We start from the raw sequence: 21,018 nt of genomic DNA, 5'->3' as shown, positions 1-21,018 counted from the left end.
AGCCTCTCACCCTTCTCTTTTATCTCTAGATCATGTAATTTTTGATTTACCGTTCTCTTCTGCTCCTTTGCTTTTTGTTTATTCTGAGCATTGCGCCTGCGCATTGCTTCTACCCTCCATAGTCGTATAGCCTCAAACTGTGCGGGTCTAACCTGTCTTTTTACTAACTCTATTTCTATTTTGGATATGCGGTCTATGTCAAAGGACCAGGTATCTGGCCAATTATGTTCAATCGAATCTTTTGTATATTCAGACCACTCCCTTAAAAACAATGTCGAGTTCAATCCATGTTTAATCAACATATCAAATGCGGGGGTTCCTTCAAGGGGGGCATAGTGTCTCTTGCCTATACCTCCCTTGTGGGAAGCCGTTTGACCCATCTTGGCGGTATACCGCAATTGCCTAAAACACTCACCTTTCCCAAATATGCACCTATTGGCTAACAATAATAATACATCCTCCTGGCGTATCTAACATATCATATCATCATTTCAACATTACTTCTTCATAGACGGACTTACCACCGTCCTCTTCACAAACCCTGAATCATTATTTCCTTATTCCATCATGCATCCGTCCATACCACTTATCTCTAGGGTCCCGCCAGAGTGTTCCGGACCCGAAGGGCGACAGCCTGCTGTTCCACCGCCGACGGAGCCGGAAAAACAAGGATGACGCGTTGGTTGCAATCAAAGGTGCGGATTCAGTTGTTGGGGCCCCGTGATCAATTCCTTCTCCGGTTCCGCCGCGGCGTTCCTCACCCAGTGACGGACTGTCTCTCCTTCGCATCCCACTTCTGACACCAAAATTGTGGGTGCGATTTCTCGCCGTCACCATAATCAGTACAAAAGGGACCCTATAAAAACTCAAACAGAAAAGAGTTGAGTAAACATTGCTTTATTAACACACAAGCATTCGCGAATGGGCCACAAGTTTAACCGTCTCGCAAAGCAAGTCGTCAAAGTGCCGCCCTTTGCCCTGCACATCGTGGTCCTTTTATACCCATCTGTTTTACATTGTCATACATTGCTGCACATAGATTATGTCCACCACAAGGCGGTTCCTCCCAGTCATGACTTTGCATCAACGGTCAACAGTTCAACATCTGCTATTGTGGTTTCCTGTTATCTGTTATTCGCTCTCTCTCGTGCCCCTCTGTGTCCTTATCTCTGTGCACGAGGCTGTGCTTACTCATTCCTTCCCCACCCGTAATCTGCAGATAGTTTTAGCAGGCTCAGCATGCTTCGACATACAGTGACCAAACACAATTCTTCTGTTAAAAACAAGTTCTTGCCAGGTCAGCAGGTCTTAAATGCCGCTGTATAAAGAGAAGGCCTCTTCTTTTAACAAAAGGGTACATTCTTTTAACACATATGGTGATTAGTACAAACTCCAAGTGTGAGCACAACATTACATATGTATGCGTACCTTCAATTCCATTTGTCTCATTTTATCCTCCTCCTCCTTTCACTGGTTCTGTCGCTCATCTGGTTTCCCTGGGCCAATAGCTGCCATGATCTCCCCCAGGGGCCAGGTTACACAGGTGAGAAATCACAAAGTGCCAATTAAATCCTCCCCCTTTTCAAACATGGTCCCACTGGTGTTTTGTGGTGGTGGCCAGGTACAGTAATTATCAATTACAAGTTTGTTTTCAGTGTAACAAGAGGGTCCTGATGTTCAATCTGCAGTGGGAAGTGCTTCGCTGGCTCTGTGTTTGTTGCTGCATCTCTCACTGCAAGGACTTCTGGGATCTGTACTTCTGGAATGGAAGAGGGAGAACACTGGCCTCCATTAGGTAAGGTTGGTATGGGGTGCTTGTAAGCATTACTCTTCAACTGTAACCAGGCATATGCGATGGTACAGAGTCAGAGGCCCTTTCAACTCCTTCACCCTCCTCTGGGACATGACTGGATCCAGCAACCACTCTGGTAGGCCTCTGCCCCAGGATGAGAGGGGCCCCTATCCACCTTGACAGGGTCTTTTACACAGCCCTGTCACATGCTGTGAAACATGGCAATCAAGCATTGGGTTGCAAAGTAGAAAATAAAAATAATGTGCAGTTTAAGTCATTTGTCTCCCAAAAACTATGTTTAGGTCCTCATTCACATAATATCAATATTGTAACTACTCACAATATCAAGGCAGTGAAGTGTCTAAGGGTGACTTTCCTATCAACTCCTGGGAGCAATGAAACGAAAGAGGAGTAGTAGCAGGTCTACCTGTAGGCTTCGGCCTATGGTCCAAAGCCTAGGAAAGAAGCATACAAACCACAAAGACCACAGATCGGAACTTGGTAGATACGGGGCAACAAGAAGACTCCTAATACCACATGCCTTCCAATCAGGTTATGCCACCTCAGCTTGCCATGCAGGGGGCAGTTACAGAAAAGTGTTGAGCAGATTCCTCCAACCTCCACCCCTACAAAAGGAACAGTTGCTGGAGATTAGGGGGATTCCATGTATCCAGAACAGCTGCCAAAGAGGATGCCTTGATGTAACTTAATGAACAAGCAAAGGGTAAATGACTCTTGAATGAAAAGTGAAAAAGTGAACAGTAGGATCCCAACACGCTCTTCCCAAGGTGTTAGAAGTGATGTTGTCAAAAGTGAGTTAGAGAGCCAGATGAGTTGTGTGAATTACTGAATTGATTTCTTTACATTTTTAATTATTAATTATTCGTATTTGTTATCATGGTTATTTTGATTATATGAGCCGACACGTGTTTCGAGCTTCAAAGTCTTCTTCAGGGCTCTGAATCATCCCCACACATAACTTTCAGTTGTAATATTCCACAATTAATTGCGAAGTGATGTTAGTAAACATATTGACCTTAATCAAACCAAAATGTTTTTAAGCATGAAGTCTAATAAGTCATGAAATAATTATCATATATAAAATCAAACAACACCACAGAGAACAAAGGAAACATAACGTATTATAATATTGATGTTAGAAAAAGTATCATACTAACAAAAAAGAACAAACAGAAAATAGAAAAAAACAAATGTTAAGTAATGAAGCAATAGACTGCCTCACATTTGTCGCATATAAGGCTATTAAACAAGAATAAGTCATTGATTTCAGTGACTCTTGAAAGAATTCTACATAGTGTTCTACGCCCAGTTCGTCAATGTCATAGTATGCCCACCCTACAGAGCGGCATATGCAACGCCCTGCCATATCCTCCATGACGCTGCTACTCTGCCCCTGCCTCGCCATATGACTCGCTGCAGGTCCAGTCCATGCACCCGAGATGCGCCCAGAGTTCCTCATTTCCTGTTCTGCTCTTTTCCTTTGACGTTTATTGAAACCAATCCAATGTATCGCAAAAGCACACATGCTTCTGTCTACAAGATAATTGGTCACTCAGCCACACCTGACGCACACTATCAACCAGCATTAAAAGGAGCATCCAAGCCCCTCTGTTCTGTTTGTCAATTGGCCAAGACCTATGTCACTAACCCTGCATCGTTAGCACACAATTTACACTTGTGTTGGACACATGCTGAGTTGTGTGTAGACAGGCATCTCATGGTAAGGAAGTCAACTGCATCCCTGCCCAAGCTACAGATACCCACCTGCCTCAGCTGCCCTGCTCACTCTACCCATGTTTGCTATCTATGCAACCCCTGCACCTTACCTGTAAATTCCCCCTACTGCATGCGTCCTACTCGCTCTGTTTCTTCTCAGCTCGGATTAATACATACACAGGTGTCCCTGGTGTGGCTTAGATTTTCTGTGCATACATCACACATTTTTGAGACATAGCCATTTACAATAACTGATTAGATTCTCCTATAGAAATCTTTTGGACTTGTAGAAACAGCTCAACAGAGGCTTTGCACCATGGCTAACTTCGGGGTGGTGGAAGCAGGATCCAGATGCTTTTCACCATGCCTAAATCTAGGGTGCTGGAAACAGAATCCAGACGCTTTGCACTGTGCCTAAATCTAGGTTGGAGAAAGCAGGATCTAGAGGTTTTGCACCATGCCAAAATATAGGGTGGCGGAAGCAGGATTCCGTGGCTTTGTACAATGCCTACATCTCGGGTGCTGGAAGTAGGATCAGACGCTTTGAACAATGGCTAAGTCTATGGTGGCAAAAGCAGGATCCAGAGTCTTGGCACCATCTAGGGTGGGGAACACAGAATCTAGATGCTTTGCACTATGCCTAAATCTAGGGTTGTGGGAGCAGGATCCAGATGCTTTGCACCATGCCTAAATCTAGGGTGGTAGAAACAGTATCCAGAGGCTTTGCACCATGCTTAAATCTAGGTTGGTGGGAGCAGGATCCAGATGCTTTGCACATGCCTAAATCTAGGGTGGTGGAAGCAGGATCCAGATGCTTTGCACATGCCTAAATCTAGGGTGGTTGAAGCAGGATCCAGATGTTTTGCACCATGCCTAAATCTAGGGTGGTGGAAGCAGGATCCAGATGCTTTGCACCATGCCTAAATCTCGGGTGGTGGAAGCAGGACCAGATGCTTTGCACCATGCTTAAATCTAGGCTGGTGGAAGCAGGATCCAAATGCTTTGCACCATGTCTAAATCTAGGGTGGTGGCATCAGGATCAGACGCTTTTCACCATGCCTAAATCTAGGGTGATGGAAGCAGGATTCAGATGCTTTTCACCATGCCTAAAACTAAGGTGGGGTGTAAGGAAGGCATGGTATCAAACAGTGAAGACAGACACAAGTTATCACCGTTCAAGTGTGTTTTACTTCAAATGGAGGGTATTGAACTTCAAGTGGATTGGTTTAATGCCTACCAAATCCTAATTCTAAGGAAGGGAGCAAGCTATGACCATCAAATAATAATAATGCAATCCTAGTTGAGTCTCTGTCAAAATAAAAGGGCCTATACTATGAACCTATTGCCAATCCACACTTCTAAATACAAATGGTGTGGGACAATTGTGTATGCAAAAAAAAGTGTTCAAGAAATAATAGGTCACGATAGTTGAGCAGTTGGCTTCCCTTCCCCACGTTTTCAGCACGGGCAAGGATGCAGGTTCCAGCTTCACACACACACTCTGGCTTCTCGGCCACGAGGATGCAGTTCATAGCACAGACATCAGGGCCTTCTGCCAAAGCCTGTTCAATAACAGTCTCTTACAGTAGAGGGTCTGTCGTAACAAACAAAGTTTCAAGGGTCCATTCCTATCAGGATTTTCACTTGCACAGTTCTCGCATAGAATGTACATCATGGGTCTCCCTCTTCAGGCTGAGAGCCCCTTTTGTCACAATATTCACATGTGGTCTCCCTCGTTCAGGCTTGGACCATGGATCTCCCTCATTCAGGCTCGGATCCTCTAGATATGGATCTCACTCATTCTTGCTCAGATCCTCTTGAGTTCAAAATTGAAGGCTTTCGAATGTGAGATGGATTTTGCTTAAACCATCACAGGATCACTTTGATTAACTTCACACAATTATTCTCATTATTCTTCTACTTTCGTTTCTCTTGGTGGGATACCTTACAGAGACGTTCGATTGAGCACATCCACGATGCCAGACCACTATGTCAATGCTATCGTATGTTTCTTTTTTAAGTTCAAACATTCATTAGCAATTTATCTTTACTCACGTATGTCATCACACGTGTTTAACAATGTTTATTCCTGTGTTCGTTATACAATGTTGCTGCTTGCAACCCTGACTTCAACACAGACCGGTCTTGCAACGGTCTCCCTAGCTCACTGGCTGTGTTGCTCTTTCTGGTACTTATTTGTTCTTGGAGCCAAGGACGATACCACTGTGGCTGCTGCTGCTCCTCCCTGCCTTGGTCATGTCACACGGGAGGGCGTTCGGTATCTCTGACACACAATGCAGGATTCTTTAGTCTGGTTTCCTGGCCTTAGGCTTTCTGCCTCGAGGTTTTCTTGAAAGTAACAGTGTCTGGCCGAAAAGGTCAAGTGTAATTCCTTTCTTACGAACCCTTTTTGGTTTGCCGTCTTTCTTCCTTCTATCAGCTACTGATTCGAAACTGCTGTACCTTTGTGTGCTTTGCCTCACTCAGAGTGTGCTTTCATGCTCTGCCTTTTATCCGTGTGGGGAATTCTAATGGAAGTCAGGTGTTTGAGATTGTCAGTAATTGCCTGACCTTGTTCGACCACAGTAGAGGGACATGTGAGATACACTTTTTGTGTGTGAGTCTGTTTTCTCCAAGAGCGGGCTGTCCATGTGAAAGTTCTGGAGAAGGGAAAGAAAGAAGGGATAAGATTCCCATGTATCCTACCTGGTAGGATGGGGTAAAGGTGATGCAGGCGAAGGGATACTGGTTCTCGCTATCTGTTGTCCCACTCCCACTTTGCGAAATTCCCCTCACTCAGGTGATCCTCCCACACTGGACCACCCCCAGTGTCTGGATCGAAAAGGCGATGGCCGTGCTCCAGCCACCTGAGAGGGAGAACCGCGGGGACTAGCGAGTAAGACGACGTCTGGTTTCTTACAGGGGAAAGCAGGATCCAGAGGCTTTGCACCATGCCTAAATCTAGGGTGGTGGAAGCAGGATCAGACGCTTTGCACCATGCCTAAATCTAGGGTGATGGAAGCAGGATTCAGATGCTTTGCACCATGCCTAAATCTAGGCTGGGGAAAGCAGGATCCAGACGCTTTGCCACAGGCCTAAAACTAAGGTGGGGAAAGCAGGATCCAGGGGCTTTGCACCATGCCTATAACTAGGGTGGTGGAAACAGAATCCCAATCATTTTTACAATGCCTAAATCTAGGGGTGTGGTACAAGATCCAGATGCTTTGCACCATGCCTATAACTAGGATGGTAGAAGCAGGATCCAGACTCTTTTCACCATGCCTAAATCTAGGGTGATGGAAGAAGGATTTAGACACTTTAAACCATGCCTAAATCTAGGACGGGGAAAGCGGGTTTCCAGGCGTTTTTCCCCATGCCTTAAACTAGGGTGGGGAAAGCAGAACCCAGAGGCTTTGCACCATGCCTATAACTAGGTTGGTGGATACAGGTACCCAATCATTTGCACCATGCCTAAATATAAGGTGTTGAAAGCAGGATACAGATGCTTTGCACCATACCTAAATCTAGGGTGTTGAAAGCAAGTTCCAGATGCTTTGCACCATACCTAAATCTAGGGTGGGGAAAGTAGGATCCAGGAGAGCCTCTGTTTGACTTGTGAAGACCACCCACCTCCATAGCCTTGTGGCTGAACCTTTTATTCAATAGTTGTCTCACCCTTTGTCAGTGTTGAGATGCTTATGTGAAGCAAGAGGCAAAGTATTTAATGTACTGTCTCTTGGCACCATGCCTAAATCTAGGGTGGGAAAAGCAGGATCAAGAGGCGTGGCACCATGTATAAATCTAGGGTGGTGGAAACAGGATCCAGAGGCTTGGCACCATGCCCAAATCTGGGATGGTGGAAACAGGATCCAGACACGTTGCCCCATTCCTAAATCTATGGTGGTGGAAACATGATCCGGAGGCTTGGGACCATGCCTAAATCTGTGGTGGTGGAAATAGGATCCAGACACTTTGCACCATGCCTAAATCTAGGGTGGGGAAATCAGAATTCAGAGGCATTGCATCATGCCTAAATCTAGGGTGGTGGAAACATGATCCGAAGGATTTGCACCATGCCCATATCTAGGGTGGTGGAAGCAGGATCATGAGGCATTGCACCATAACTAAATCTAGGGTGGGGAAAGCAGTATCCAGGAGAGCCTCCGTTTTACTTGTTTTAATGTTTTTGAATGCTAATGTTTTTGACTAAAACATGGAGTCTGTGTGAAATGCATTCTGTTTTTGCACAGAGCAGCAATTGAAATTTTCTCCCTCAGTGGGATCTGCATTTAATGTGAAGTTTGAACACTGATTCACTGGCAAACATATTTTTCAGTGAGGCTCACTGCTTATATTATCCTGTATTGCTTCAAAAATTGTTTTGAAGAAAGGTGCCGGCTGGTGGCTGATAACGTTGCCGGAGCGAAGGAAAGTTATGCTGTCATTCACGCCCCCATGAGAAAGGGAAGTGTTTACCCCTTGAGGTTTCTATGGGTCATTCGGCCGAGGATCCATGGGAAATCGCTACAGTTAGAAAGCCAGAAAATTCTGGAAAATGCCGTTATGCATTTGTGTGATGTTGGAAACGACAATCACTGAAAATGCTTCTGAGAACGGCTTTCCATTCCCTTTGCAGGGAGAATCTCTTGTGCCTGGCCTGTTTTCAGAGTTTTTCAGTGATGCTAGCTAAGATGATGAGGTGTTCTGCAGTGACCTCACCTGTGAAGTATTTTTAAACCATTAACTAAATGCTCATTTCTTTTCTTTACTGCATTAATTTTGTTATGTATGCTGATTGAGAATTATTGGACATAAAGCATCATTTTATAATCTAACTCAGGGTGTATTTATGTGAATAATTGTTTCCCAGCATCCAAGGTTGTTTTTCAGTTAGTGTACTGGGGAGAAAAATAAGCAAAACATTTACGTGCACTTTTTGGAAAGCAAAACACTTGTGAAGACCACCCACTTCCAGAGCCTCGTGGCTGAACCTTTTATTCAATAGTTATCGCTCCCTTAATTTGTCAGTGTTGATGTGCTTCTGTGAAGCAAGAGGCAAAGTATGTAATGTACTGTTTTGTCTGTTGTTCGTGCCACACTCCCAACTTCAACCACATGCTTCCTGGTGATTGCTACCATGATATGCCTCCCTCCTTGGTATTAACTACTGGGGACTAAATACAAAAGCACAGGATGTTGTGGCTCCTCAACTATCTGATGGATTGGCAATAAGGAAATCTTGTTCCAGAGGTCAATGGTACACTGTACAGGTTCTGGCCAGTTTCTCTTCATTCTTTTAGAATGAGCGATAAAAAGTAGGCAGGTAGCTACAGGCTGGGTAATCCTCAAGCAAGTGGACCTGTTGAGATATTAGTCCTTTGCCGTTAAGTCCTTCTTGGGTAATACGATTTTGAAGTGGGGGCTCGGTCTGTACATTCAAGAGGGTGGGGTTGACCACCGCTGATATGATTATAAGTCTAAAACTTGTTTATAGCAAGAACCTTTTGCAGCTGTTTCCTGATCCTCTGACAGTTTGAGTTGTCCTCGAGAGACTAAATTAGCACCCAAATCCTTTGCTATCCTTCCACTGAGTTTGATTGGATGCCCCATGTGTTGACAACTAAGAAAGAGGGCCTTGATATTAAGCTCTCATCTGGGTATACCAGGGTGCCCGTCTTGGAAGGCAATCAGGGTTCTTGCTCCAGAAGACCCTGCTCCTGATAAACAAAGGAAATCCTTTCTTGTACTGGAAGAGAAGCAAGTGCCTCCAGGGAGAGAGTTATACAGTTCTCTCTCCTGAGTCTAAGAGGACATGTTCTTGTTTTCTTTTGGTATTCCCTCAACCTTTCTGATCTGTTTCTTGGCTAGCCCAAGCTACATGAGTTTGCAGTTATCCTGCCATTGGAGATTGAAGGAACTCATGTGTTCTCCTTGGGGTTTAAATTGAGTCAAGGGCATTGGCGATGTAGCCCATTAAGTCCCTTCCCTCTGGCATGGATTTAAAGAAGACTGTGAGATCCGACTCTCTCAGTACGCTCATTGTCTTCACCTTGAAGCAGGATTGATTGATTTGGCCGACAATGTCAAATTAAGCTATGCAAGTTAAGCATGTGAGACATTTTTTTTTATGCCAAAGCCTATTCAAAAAAGTGCATGAAAACATAATATTTTTAACATCGTCCTAAAAGCATCACCATTCACCGATGTTTGGGTGAATTCTGAAACACGAAGGAAATGTTGGAGCATTTGGGAGTTCTCCGGCAATAGTCAAAATAAAGAAAGGAACAATATGGAAGAGAATCAAAAAATCCAAAGACAAAGTTACTTAAAGTTGGGGACAGAAATTCAACAAGAGCGGAACATTAAATTAAATGTTAAAGAAATTATTGCAAAAGCAGGGTATAAAATAAAAAAAAGAAATATTTCAGACACAATGTATTTGGAAGAAACAATTAAGAACAATATTTTTGTAAAATAAAGTTGAATACCATTGCAATGTACAGCAACTGCTGGATGCTCTTAACCTACCAGTACTTATTTGTTACCCCTTCCTACCTATGCTGCAAAACGTTTATCGTCGGAACTCACTCCTTTTGTGACTGAGTTTGTCAATAAATCTCTGATGCACGGGACGTACCCCCTAGCTTAAAACACTCTATAGTTACACCCTTTTTGAAAAAGTCTACCTTGGACTCACAGACCCTTCAGAATTATGATTGATTGCAGGCCTTCCCTGGCCCACAAAAAGTCTTGAAAAGGTGGTCACTGGCTAGTTACAGGATTTTGTAGAGCGAGAATCGCTACTGGACAAGTTCCATTTGGGCGTCAGACCAAGATTTGGAACTGAGACTGCCTACCTGAGACCGAGGTCAGCTCTCCCTTTTGGTGATGCAGGACTTGTCCGGGCCTTTAATATGGTTAATCACCATACTCTTTTAAGTCGATTGCAGGAGATAGGAAGGGCCTCTGAGTATGCTATTGGTTGGTTCAGATCATTGTTGACAGATCGTTATCAGCAGGTGAGATTGGGATAGTTCCTTTCAGATTCCATTAGGTTGAACTGTGGAGTCCCCCAGGGATCATCGCTCTCATCGTTGCTGTTTAATTTGTAAATTCGTCCCCTGCTGGAGATCTTGAGGCAACATGGGATGAATGTTCACTCCTATTCAGACGACACTCAGATCTTCATCAGGATTGTCAATTTTGATGATGCATTCAGTAGATTGGGGCAGTGTTTGGATGAAGTGAGCAGTTGGATGTCCAATAATCAACTTCAACTAAATGCAGCCAAAAAATTACTTATTTTGTTCGGACCCAGACACTTTTTATCTGCTGCCAAGAGACTGCCTATTCCGACCTTCCTGGGAACAAATTTAAAATTCGTATCTAGGGTTAAGAACTTAGGCTGCATTTGGCAGGATGATCTGGGCAGCGAAGGTCAGGTTGGAGCAAAGGTTCAAGCGGTGCATTAGGTTTTGAGATTCCTACGACAGGTACTACCTTACATCCCCAAGGAGGATCATGCCTCAGAGATGGGGGCCTTGATCAACGCCCATTTAGATTACTGCAATAGCCAGTTGCTTGGTATTCCCTCTAAACAAATCCAAAGACTCCAAAAAGCACAGAATGCAGCAGTTAGGTTGATCTTTAAGCTATGTAGAACTGCCCATGTTTCACCGTTTCGCTGTGCCTTACACTGGCTGGCAGAAGAAGATCGCATTAGAAATAAGGTAGCCTGCCTCATTTTTAAATGTGTGAATGGCCTTGCCGCAGTATACCTGACAGAAATGATCCAACCATATCAACCTACAAGACATCTGCGATGTAGTGATTGTCATCTTCTGTTTATCCGTCATATTGTACACATCAAGGTGAGATAGAAGGTTTGCTGTCTTTGGTCCAAAATTGTAGAACTCGCTGCCTTTAGAAATTAGGACCCTTGAATCATGATATCAGTTTCGTAAGGTCCTGAATACTTTCCTGTTTAGATAGGGTCTTCCTCTCTTAATTTGTCTTTTCTTTGGTATGCTTCCCTTTCCGGCCTGTCTATGCTTTACATAAATGTGTTTTCAACTGCGCTGCTATACGGTTTGGTCCGTCATGTGTGCAATATAAATGTAAAAATCAAATCAAATTAAATCGTATTTGTTATGGTATCCGGCTGAACTGAGCGTAATGCATTAAGTGGTAGGTTATGAAGTGACCACAGATAAGATTTGCACTATCTGAAACACCAGACCCACAAACTAAAGTGCTTGACTTGATCATTTGCAGGTTTCTCTCCCTTATCAGCAAGACTGTGGTGAGGTCACACAAAGGACTTTTCTGCAGGATCCAGCGTCTGATCGGAAGCACATCTGTAGAAGACTTTAATTTAGACCTGTGAAACATCACACCACTACATAAAGTACAAACAGCAAAACCAAACCAGGCAACCTCTGATAGCAAGTGCAAAAACATATCTCAATCGGTTGGGTGCAATTTCATTTTAACATAGGAAGCAGAAGTATTTCTGAAATGTCCTGGCTGATTGTACATAGTTCTTGAGAATATCACCTTTTTTGCTATTCTTAGAAACAGTCTTCTGCCTCTCAGTTTTCACGTGAAGCCCTTTGGGACCGGTTCGGGTGCCGAGTGGTGCACGGTGCATTATGCTGTGCCTTCCTGTAACGAATATCTTGTCTAGACAATATTTACTGAAGAGAAGAATGGGACCCCAGGGGCCCCAACATTCCCTTCCCAATCTAATGATTAATGGTCGGCACACGGATACTCTTAATTCCTCTTCTCCGCCCCCCCACTGCATGATTAGCAACGACCCTGTTGCTTCGTCTGATAGCACTGAGTGATGCGTTTACTCCTTTAACTTTACCCTCTGAGTTTAGAAGGGAATTGCTGAGTGGCAGTTTAGCCATTTGCATTTCTTGCCTAATTGCATCATGCATTGAGGACCAGGGTCTGGGCACTGAGACATGGCTACAAACGTATCTTTAAAAAAACATTATTAAATGTGTTTCAGCGAAGGATTTGACTTTTCACATAGTACAATAACATTTACATATCTAGGATCACAGTATTTACAAATACAATAAAATGAAATGCACCTCTTCTGCCCAGTCCTCAAGAAACGTCTTTATACAATTCCAATGTTTTTAACAATTTGATCAGTTCATTGTGAAGAATGTTTCATGGTCTGAGGACAGTCAGTGCCCTGAATTCATATCACAAAACACTGTAATGATGGTGTGATGTTCACTCATGTTCCTTGGCATTCAAGCAAGACATGGTACAATGTCTGAGACTGCTCTAGATGACAAAAAGAGCACACATCCTTGCCCGCCCCCTGCCTGGACCTGCTAGATATTGCAACTCCCGTTGGGAGAAGATCTAACCTGAACCTCAGCCTGACATCTTGAGATCCACCATCTGGAAATCTGGATAGGTAACCAGGCAAGGACCCCCTGGGTTTATCCACAAACAATAGGCTCCCATGCAACGATAATGACTGCATATGGTCAATTGTTCTAATCCAATCGGACTCGTGGAGAGCCATTTTCACATTGCTAGGCCTCTCAACCAAGTCTGCCGCTGACCTTCCGATCTTTGGTAAGATGGAGCATGCGTTCTTCCGCAAGCCTTTCAAAAGCAGATTGAATTGTTTCAGATCTTCCCTACAGAATTCCTCGTAAAGAGAATCTTCCCTAGGGGAACTATTGAGCCAGAACAATTGCAGGAGTCTCCATTCAAGAGCCCCCCCCCTTACGGACGATAGACCCAGTTCATAATGAAGCGCCGCAATAGGGCTGGACATGGAAAGGCACAAGACATGTCACGCTCTCCTACAGTGACTGTTAATTTATTAGTAAAAGGAACGTGACTCGTAGCTCCAAAGATCCCTTGAGCATTCATAGCAATTCCCAACATTGGATATTTTCCCTCTCGCGTACATGAATAAGTAGCTTCAGTGTCAACTAGAAAAGAAAAAGATTTGCCTCCTATCGTCACATCGACCCTTGGTTCGTCTTGGCGGTCTGGTGTCACAGATGGTACTGAACACATCAAGTCACCCTGTGAGCTGTACTATTGTGGGTACATTCTCATCCCGTCCCTCTGAAAGGACTTCCCCCTACCACAGTGACACCTCCTATTCTGGGTGTCAGCACTTGTCCTTTGTTTGCATACTGCTGTGTCTGCATGGGGGCTTGTTGCGATGGCCCTTGTGGTGGATTCATTTGCACTCGCTCTTGCTGCTGTACCTGCTGCACCCACGGTGCTTGTGTCTGATACACTGTGTGATGTTGGGTAAACCCTTCCCTAGTTTCAATGCTAAGCTGTCCCCCTTTTTGAAAATTGGTCATTCTGTACATTCCCTTGGCTCCCACATACGTGTGCTATGTGCCCTGTCATTCCAAAAGTCCAACATACTGGGGGTGCCTGTCTTACAAGTCCCCATTGGTTAAATCCTCCCTGGATACTCTGATTCTCAGTCTGTGTATTCTGGAACCCACCTCCTCTTGCTCTGTAGCCCATACCTTTCACCAGTTGCACAAACCCATATCCACCTTGGTCCATCGGGCGCTTATTATTTGCCTACGATGTACTCATTGCATCCTACGTTCCCAATCCTTCTCCACTTGTCAATACTGCCCCTTCTATGGCAAATTTTTGACAATTCTTTCTGAACTAGCTTGGCTTCCTCGATTTTCCTAGCCTCGTCTTTCTTCTTATTTTTCTCTGGCAACAACCGACAGTGATGCACTATCGTCAGCTGTATCTCAGCCCATGGCTTCACTTCCATTCCCACTTGTTTCTTCATCTGCCTCTGTACTGGCTCAGGCAACCCCTGACATAAAATGTGGTAACATAATGTCACCGTTTTTCCCCCACGGCTCGCGAGTTTCAATTTGCCATTTCTCCTGAATATCCTGAATGTAAGCAATAGGGTCTTCATCTTCCTTCATCTTACCTGTCATGATTGCACCTGTATCTGATGTGTTGGGATACTGACCCCTGAGAGCCCTCCAAACATCTGCTCTACAATTATTGAATGGCGCTCCGTCATGCACTGTGTTTTGTGCAGTCACACTTGAATAGCCTGCTCTCCTCCATATGTCATCAGCTCTCTCCGCAAGAATAGCTGCCAAAAGACCCTTAATGTACCCTATGGCCAGCGTATTTCCTCCTGTCATTGTTCCTAACTCATATATCAATTTCCCAGCACCCAACATCAAACTCGAGAGCTTACACCTTAAATTATCCTTATCAATCTGCAGCCCTGCAATATACTGTGGTCTTGCTCCCCCTTTTTCCATTAAAGGAAATTGCGTAAACCCTATCCCGCAGTTGGCTCCTATCATCAGTCTATTGATAGTAGGGACAATCATCCCTGTCCATCTCCTTGCTGGTAGCGATCTTAACCTGCTCGCATATGGCAGTGATTCTCCCTTCTCACTATTCCACTATCCTGTGGAACGCTCTGGATATGCTATGGGATCTTGCATCCTGTCCTTAGGTTGCTCTAGATTGGATCATCTTACTTCTTTGTCCATCTGCAGGCTTCCCTCAGGGGCACATGTGTTCCTTCCCTCTTTTATTTTTTATTTTTTATATAGCTGATTAAATCAACTTTTAAAATGTATATCACATATTACACTTATTACACTTTTCAATAATACTCAAGATTAGATAACAATGAAATTTCAAATGAACAAGAATTGATAAAATCAAATGAGAAAACTTAATTTACACAACAAATCAGAATGTATAAAATCCTTTGGAATAATTTGAAGCGGGGTCACAGTTATTTCTTACAAAATAATTTCATGTGGCAAAATAGCTTCAAGGAAGTGCACTAGAGCTTTTATCACTGTAAATGTGGTGCTAGAAAATAAAATACCACATATCTGATTTTCATGCATTTCCTTTTGCAAATTTAACAAGTTGGTAAAAAATGTGGCTTGTTGTTCATTCAAATTGACACATGTTACAACCAAGTGCTGTAAAGTTTCCCTTACAGACGGAGATTCACAAAAACGACAGAAGTTCATATTGTTTGGAATGCAGTTACGCTTAACTAAAACTTCTCTGGTGAGATATAAATTTAATCTAAGACAGAGAAATGTATTGTGCATGCTCACAGACGGGCATTTCAACAGATATCCTGCCGCCTGTCCCAGCCTCTTATTTCCAAAGTTGTGGCTATTAAAGTCTTTATATTTTAAACAAGCTACACGATTTTGTATCCAATCTCAACAATAATACTTTGTTTTGGCACGGGCAAGATTTTCAATTAGGAGCTGCAAAGCTATATCAGCTTCTGTCAATGTGTTCAAAACAAGGTTTCGCCATTTCGCTGGAAAAACATGATTTGAGGTGACCAAATAGTGGGCAACTGGGCTCAAGATGTTATCGTTTTCCAAACCCAACAAGCATTTTCGGAAAAAAAAACACATTCTCCACTTAACTCTACATGCCAAGGAGTTTAGACCTAATTCAAATCGTAAAATAGGCAAGGGTGAGCAATTTGGCAGATGTAAAACCCTTTTCCGAAAACATGCCTCAAGCTTGTTCCATGTTTTATCATACATATACAGCTTTGATTCAGCGTCATATAACAGTATGGGAATAACTTTTTGCTCATAAAACAAAAAAAGATGTTTTAGTGTAAATTTCCCATATTTATAAAGGAGGATTCTAGCTTGTGAAATCAAATTCGACAGTTTAAACTGAAGAAGGCTCACATAAATGTTGTCCGTGACCGTGTTCTGTACCACAAGCCCCAAATATTTATATTCCGAAACTACTGCCATACATTCCTTTTGTATGAACCAAGTACAGTTTTTAACTTTGCATTTTCCTTGTGGTCTACAAACCATAATTTGGGATTTATCCAAATTGACTTTGAGATGGTTTTTTCTGACATAAATAGAAAGGGCTGAAAGTAAGTTCTGTAGTCCCTTGGGAGTCCCTTGGGACTGTCCCTAAATCGTCAGCGTACAGCAGCCAGGCTATACGCTGACCTCCCAACTCAGGGGCATCAGAAATAACATTTTGCCCATATCGAAAATGAATAGATTAAACAATATTGAGGCTAGAATACAGCCCTGCTTTAGACCCAAGTGAGTAGGGAAAGATGCAGACAAAAGACCCTCTAATGATAGCCTCACACGCATAGAGGTTTCTGTGTGTAGGTGAATCACCAATGCCAAAAGCGATGATGGACAGCCAAGGAGTCTTAACTTTTGAAATAATAAATTCCATTTTATGGAATCAAAAGCTGTCTTAAAATCGATAAATGCAAAATATAAAGGTTGCTTCCGGAAAGCGTACTGAGCCTTAAGCATGTTGATTGTGATGATATTAGGAAGGGTGCCAAGGCCACTCACAAATCCGGATTGAAAAGGGTCTCGCTTTAAACAATTTTTTGTCCACTTATTCAAATCCCTTAAAATTAGACGGCAAAAAATCTTTCCGGGCACGTCTAGCAGAGAAATGGGTCTGTAACTTGTCGGGTTGGCCCGTTCACCCTTTTTATAAATGGGGATAACGATGGATTGTTTCCAGGACACCAGTATTTTTTGGGTTAACAAAACATTCTTAAAGATGAGGTATAGTATATTAGCCCAAATGTCCGGAAATTGTTTCAATTGTACATTTGACAGTCCATCTGGACCCAGTGCTCTAGACTGGCTAGCATGTTTGATGAACAATAGAATGTTATCTTTGTCAAAAGTAAGATGGAAATTAAGTTGAAATTCAGGCTTATCTATGCTGGTATTTTCTAATGGTGCAGCATAGAGGTTGGAGTAATAATTAACTTACATTTCTTCGCTCACATTGTTAGCTTAAACAGCCACCTGATGACCTGCAGTCACCTGATTTATAATTTTCCACAATTCAGAAGAGTTTTTACTAGCTAGAAGTTTTAACATATGACTACCATCAGATTGATATAATTTGGCCTGCTTCCCTCTTAACCAATTCCTGTATCTTGTTTTAATCAAATTCAGGACCATAGCGTGTTTATCACAGGGGATCTTGAAAACCTCCCTCTTTTCTGCCCGAACCTGAGATTTCTTGGTTCTGATTTCATGATCGAAAATATGCAGATGAGGGGTTCATTTTTGTTTATGAGTGAAAGATGTTGGTTGAAAAAGCTGCATGAATTCATAGTAGACTACCTCGGAACCCTGTTTCCAAACCCCTTTACTCTTTAGCTGGGTGTCATAACAAGACCTGAATGCTTCTAATGCTGACTCCGACCAGGTTAACCTATTTCTAGCCGTATTTATTGTATAGGAGCCCATAAGATAACCTGGCTCCCCTTGAGTCATGTCTGGTTTAAGACCCCACGTCGCATTGAGCATGTTAAGATCACTCACTTCCATATTAATTACTTGGAAGGTTGTTACTCTATTTATCATGTTTGCATTGACATAAATATAGTCAATGATTCCTTTGCTGGAGCCTCGATGCGATGTTGTCTTGGGAGGGAAGTCTCCAGAGAAGGAGCCATTTACTACGGACAGGCCTCTGGACTTTATAAAACTTGTCCATTTAATGAGGCGTATTGTTTCGGATTTACGTTTTGGTCCCAAGCAATGCAAATTTAGGTCCCCAGTTAGAACAATCGATTCCGAGTTGCCATCCAACATAATAAGATCTAAAGCTTTATTCAGAGATACCAGAAACCTGTCATCAGTAATGCCTATGGGATTCCAATAGATGTTAATTAGTGCACGTGAAAAATTATGTCCTGTTAACCTGGACATTTGTACAAAGGGGTTTGAAGAAAACCAGGGTTCTACCTTTAAGGATGAACTCTGTTTAACAGCAGTTAGTAAGCCAGAGGCGGGTCGTCCTAAAGTTCCCTTGACTGCGGGAATCAAGAGGGTATCATAATTGTTCCACGATGGGGCAGGAATAAGCCAAGATTCTTGTATCATGATAACATCCTGGTCTAACAAAGAGATTGCTTGATTGTTCAATAAATGCTTATACCCTCTGGAATTCCAACTAATCAACGAGAAGGTAGTTTCCCCATGATTCATATGCTAACGTTGGTTATCCTTGGAATTACGATTGCATTTATGAGAGCCATTGCCATGATTTCAATCAATAGGTTGTTTTGTGGCTTGGTTTGGTATGTCATCCGATACATTGTCAAACATGACTGGACTTGCCGAAAGTATAAAGCCAAGGTCAAAAAGTTGGGTCCTAACTGCCCAAATCGTGTTAACTACAATTGTCGAGTTTATCCACAGATTCGCAGAGGACCGTTTCACCCGATCAGTAAACTCTACCCGCTCAATATCAATAGAGCCAATGTCATCAAGTTCAGGAATTTCACTAAATATATCCAGAACTGAAGGTCGATTCAAATAGTATTGTCGGGCAGGAAGTGGCCTACATTTAATGGATAAGGAGTGGACTGCAGGTCGCTTTACACAAGGAATTTTCTGTTCTAACAAAAGGGGCTTGATAGTTTAAGTTCCTAATCAGAGGCTCGCAATTCTTTGGGGGAACATCTGTATCAAAAAATGTCAGTAGTGTAGATTGTATTAGCTTTTCGATGTCACATGAGTCCACATTACAAGATATTGGCTGCCAAGCACTGCCAGAAACTTGTGGCCGTGCTGTTAGCACTTCCTGTCCTAAAGAGAAACCAGACTCGTTCGAGTTTGCACCCTCAGATGATGCCAGGGTCAACTTCTTTAGAGCCGGTTTAGTAGACATATAATCATCAACAGCTTGTCTTATCTCTTTACGACGATTAGTCAAGCTCTGATCTTCCAAAACTAGTGGAGATTTTGAACATGGAACATTGGCAATTTGATTTTTGCTTGTATGTTTAGAGAGATTGGAAACAGCAGAAATCAAATCATTCAAAGGGCCATATGACTCGACAGAAGATCCAGAGTCAGGCAGAAACTTAGCTCTCTTGGCCTGCATTTGCATCTGGTATTTTTTGGCTATAGCTTTAGAAGCAATTTTGGTGGTTGTTGATGGCGTAGACAGATTTTTAACAAATGATTTAATTTGTGATGAGCGTTTGGCCATACATTTAACATTTTTAGATTTCTTGAGAGGGACTCCATTATTACGCTCCTGCTTCGACGGCATATCAAGTATGCTTGTACATGTACCACCAAAAAGTGCATAAATAGGTTTTTTTTTTGTTGTTGCTGATCAGCCAGAGTTTCTTTTGCACAGTTTACCAAATCAATGATAGGATTTGATATATAAGGTATGTCCTGGTAATTCTGCACAGAAGCGGTAGGCTGGGAGGTAGTCTGACAGCTTACTGATCTTTTAGAGGAGGGCAGGCTAATAGAGCCGCTCAAGGTCTCGAGTTTGCTTATGATGGTATGTTGACCAGAAAGAATTTGATCAAGTTGGTTAGAGTGAACATCGGCCTTGTTTGTCAGTACTTCAAACAACTTGGCCAGTGAAAAAATCGCAGTATTAATTGCGGTCAATGAAATACCAGTAAGACAGTTTAGAGTTTCAGCTGGGTCCATTACCGGGGTGCGATTTGGACAAGGTTTTCGAGGTGTTGGAGCAATGAAAGACAATTTTTCTACCGAATTAGCAGCACTGATATTGGTAAACAGAATTGGGGATTTAGAAAGATTTTCAGGTATAGTATGGGCAGAGAAACATGTTGTGTTAACATCTAGATCAATTACAGGCATGTCCCCTTGTAAAGATAAATTAGACATTTTAGAACTTGAATTGTCATTTTCTGATAATACAGATACAGCAGTTATTTTAGCTGCCGAAACAACAGGAGCAGTCAACACATTATTCAACAAAATAATCTGTTAGAGATACATTTTCTTTTGCAAACGTTACCATTGTAGCATTCTCTGGTTCATGATTGGATTGGCCACTAAGAATTCCTACATCCACTACATCGTTTTTGCCAGAAAGACCATGCTGAAAGACTTTTTGATGACATGTAGCTAAAGCAGCTATTTTTCCCGCTCGTCTGACTAGCACAGGCGGATTACCTTTGTTGGTCAAATTAGTAGTTTCCACATAGCTTGCATCACGACAAAAGGGTCGAATGTCCATACCTAAAAGCATCGCAGCTTTAGATTTTATCTTTGGTTTCATAACACCCATGCGAGGGGTAGAGCTTAGTCGAGACCTTTTTACTGGACAGGTAGGTGAATTATGAGAAGAATTCTCGCCATTAGTGCAATGCAAAGTTGTAACAACAGGCATACCTGACTTTAGAGTGGGGATACCCCTTTTCATATTAATATTAGGCAGGGAATTCAAAGACAAATACCAAAAAAGGAAAGGTAGAAGCACAAAGTAAACACTGACCGCAACAGATCAGTGAAATGATAGAATAAACTTACAAAGGTTTTGCCAGGAAATATGATGCAAGAATTAATAGCAATACAAAAGCCGCTTTGACTCCACAATTAAATATCAAAGTCACTTACAACAAATGATACATATAAAATGTCACACCTTGA

Source organism: Ambystoma mexicanum, chromosome 5q, assembly GCF_040938575.1.
Source record: "Ambystoma mexicanum isolate Mex_15411 chromosome 5q, UKY_AmexF1_1, whole genome shotgun sequence".
Classification (NCBI taxonomy): domain Eukaryota; kingdom Metazoa; phylum Chordata; class Amphibia; order Caudata; family Ambystomatidae; genus Ambystoma; species Ambystoma mexicanum.
This window is presented reverse-complemented; position numbering follows the sequence as displayed.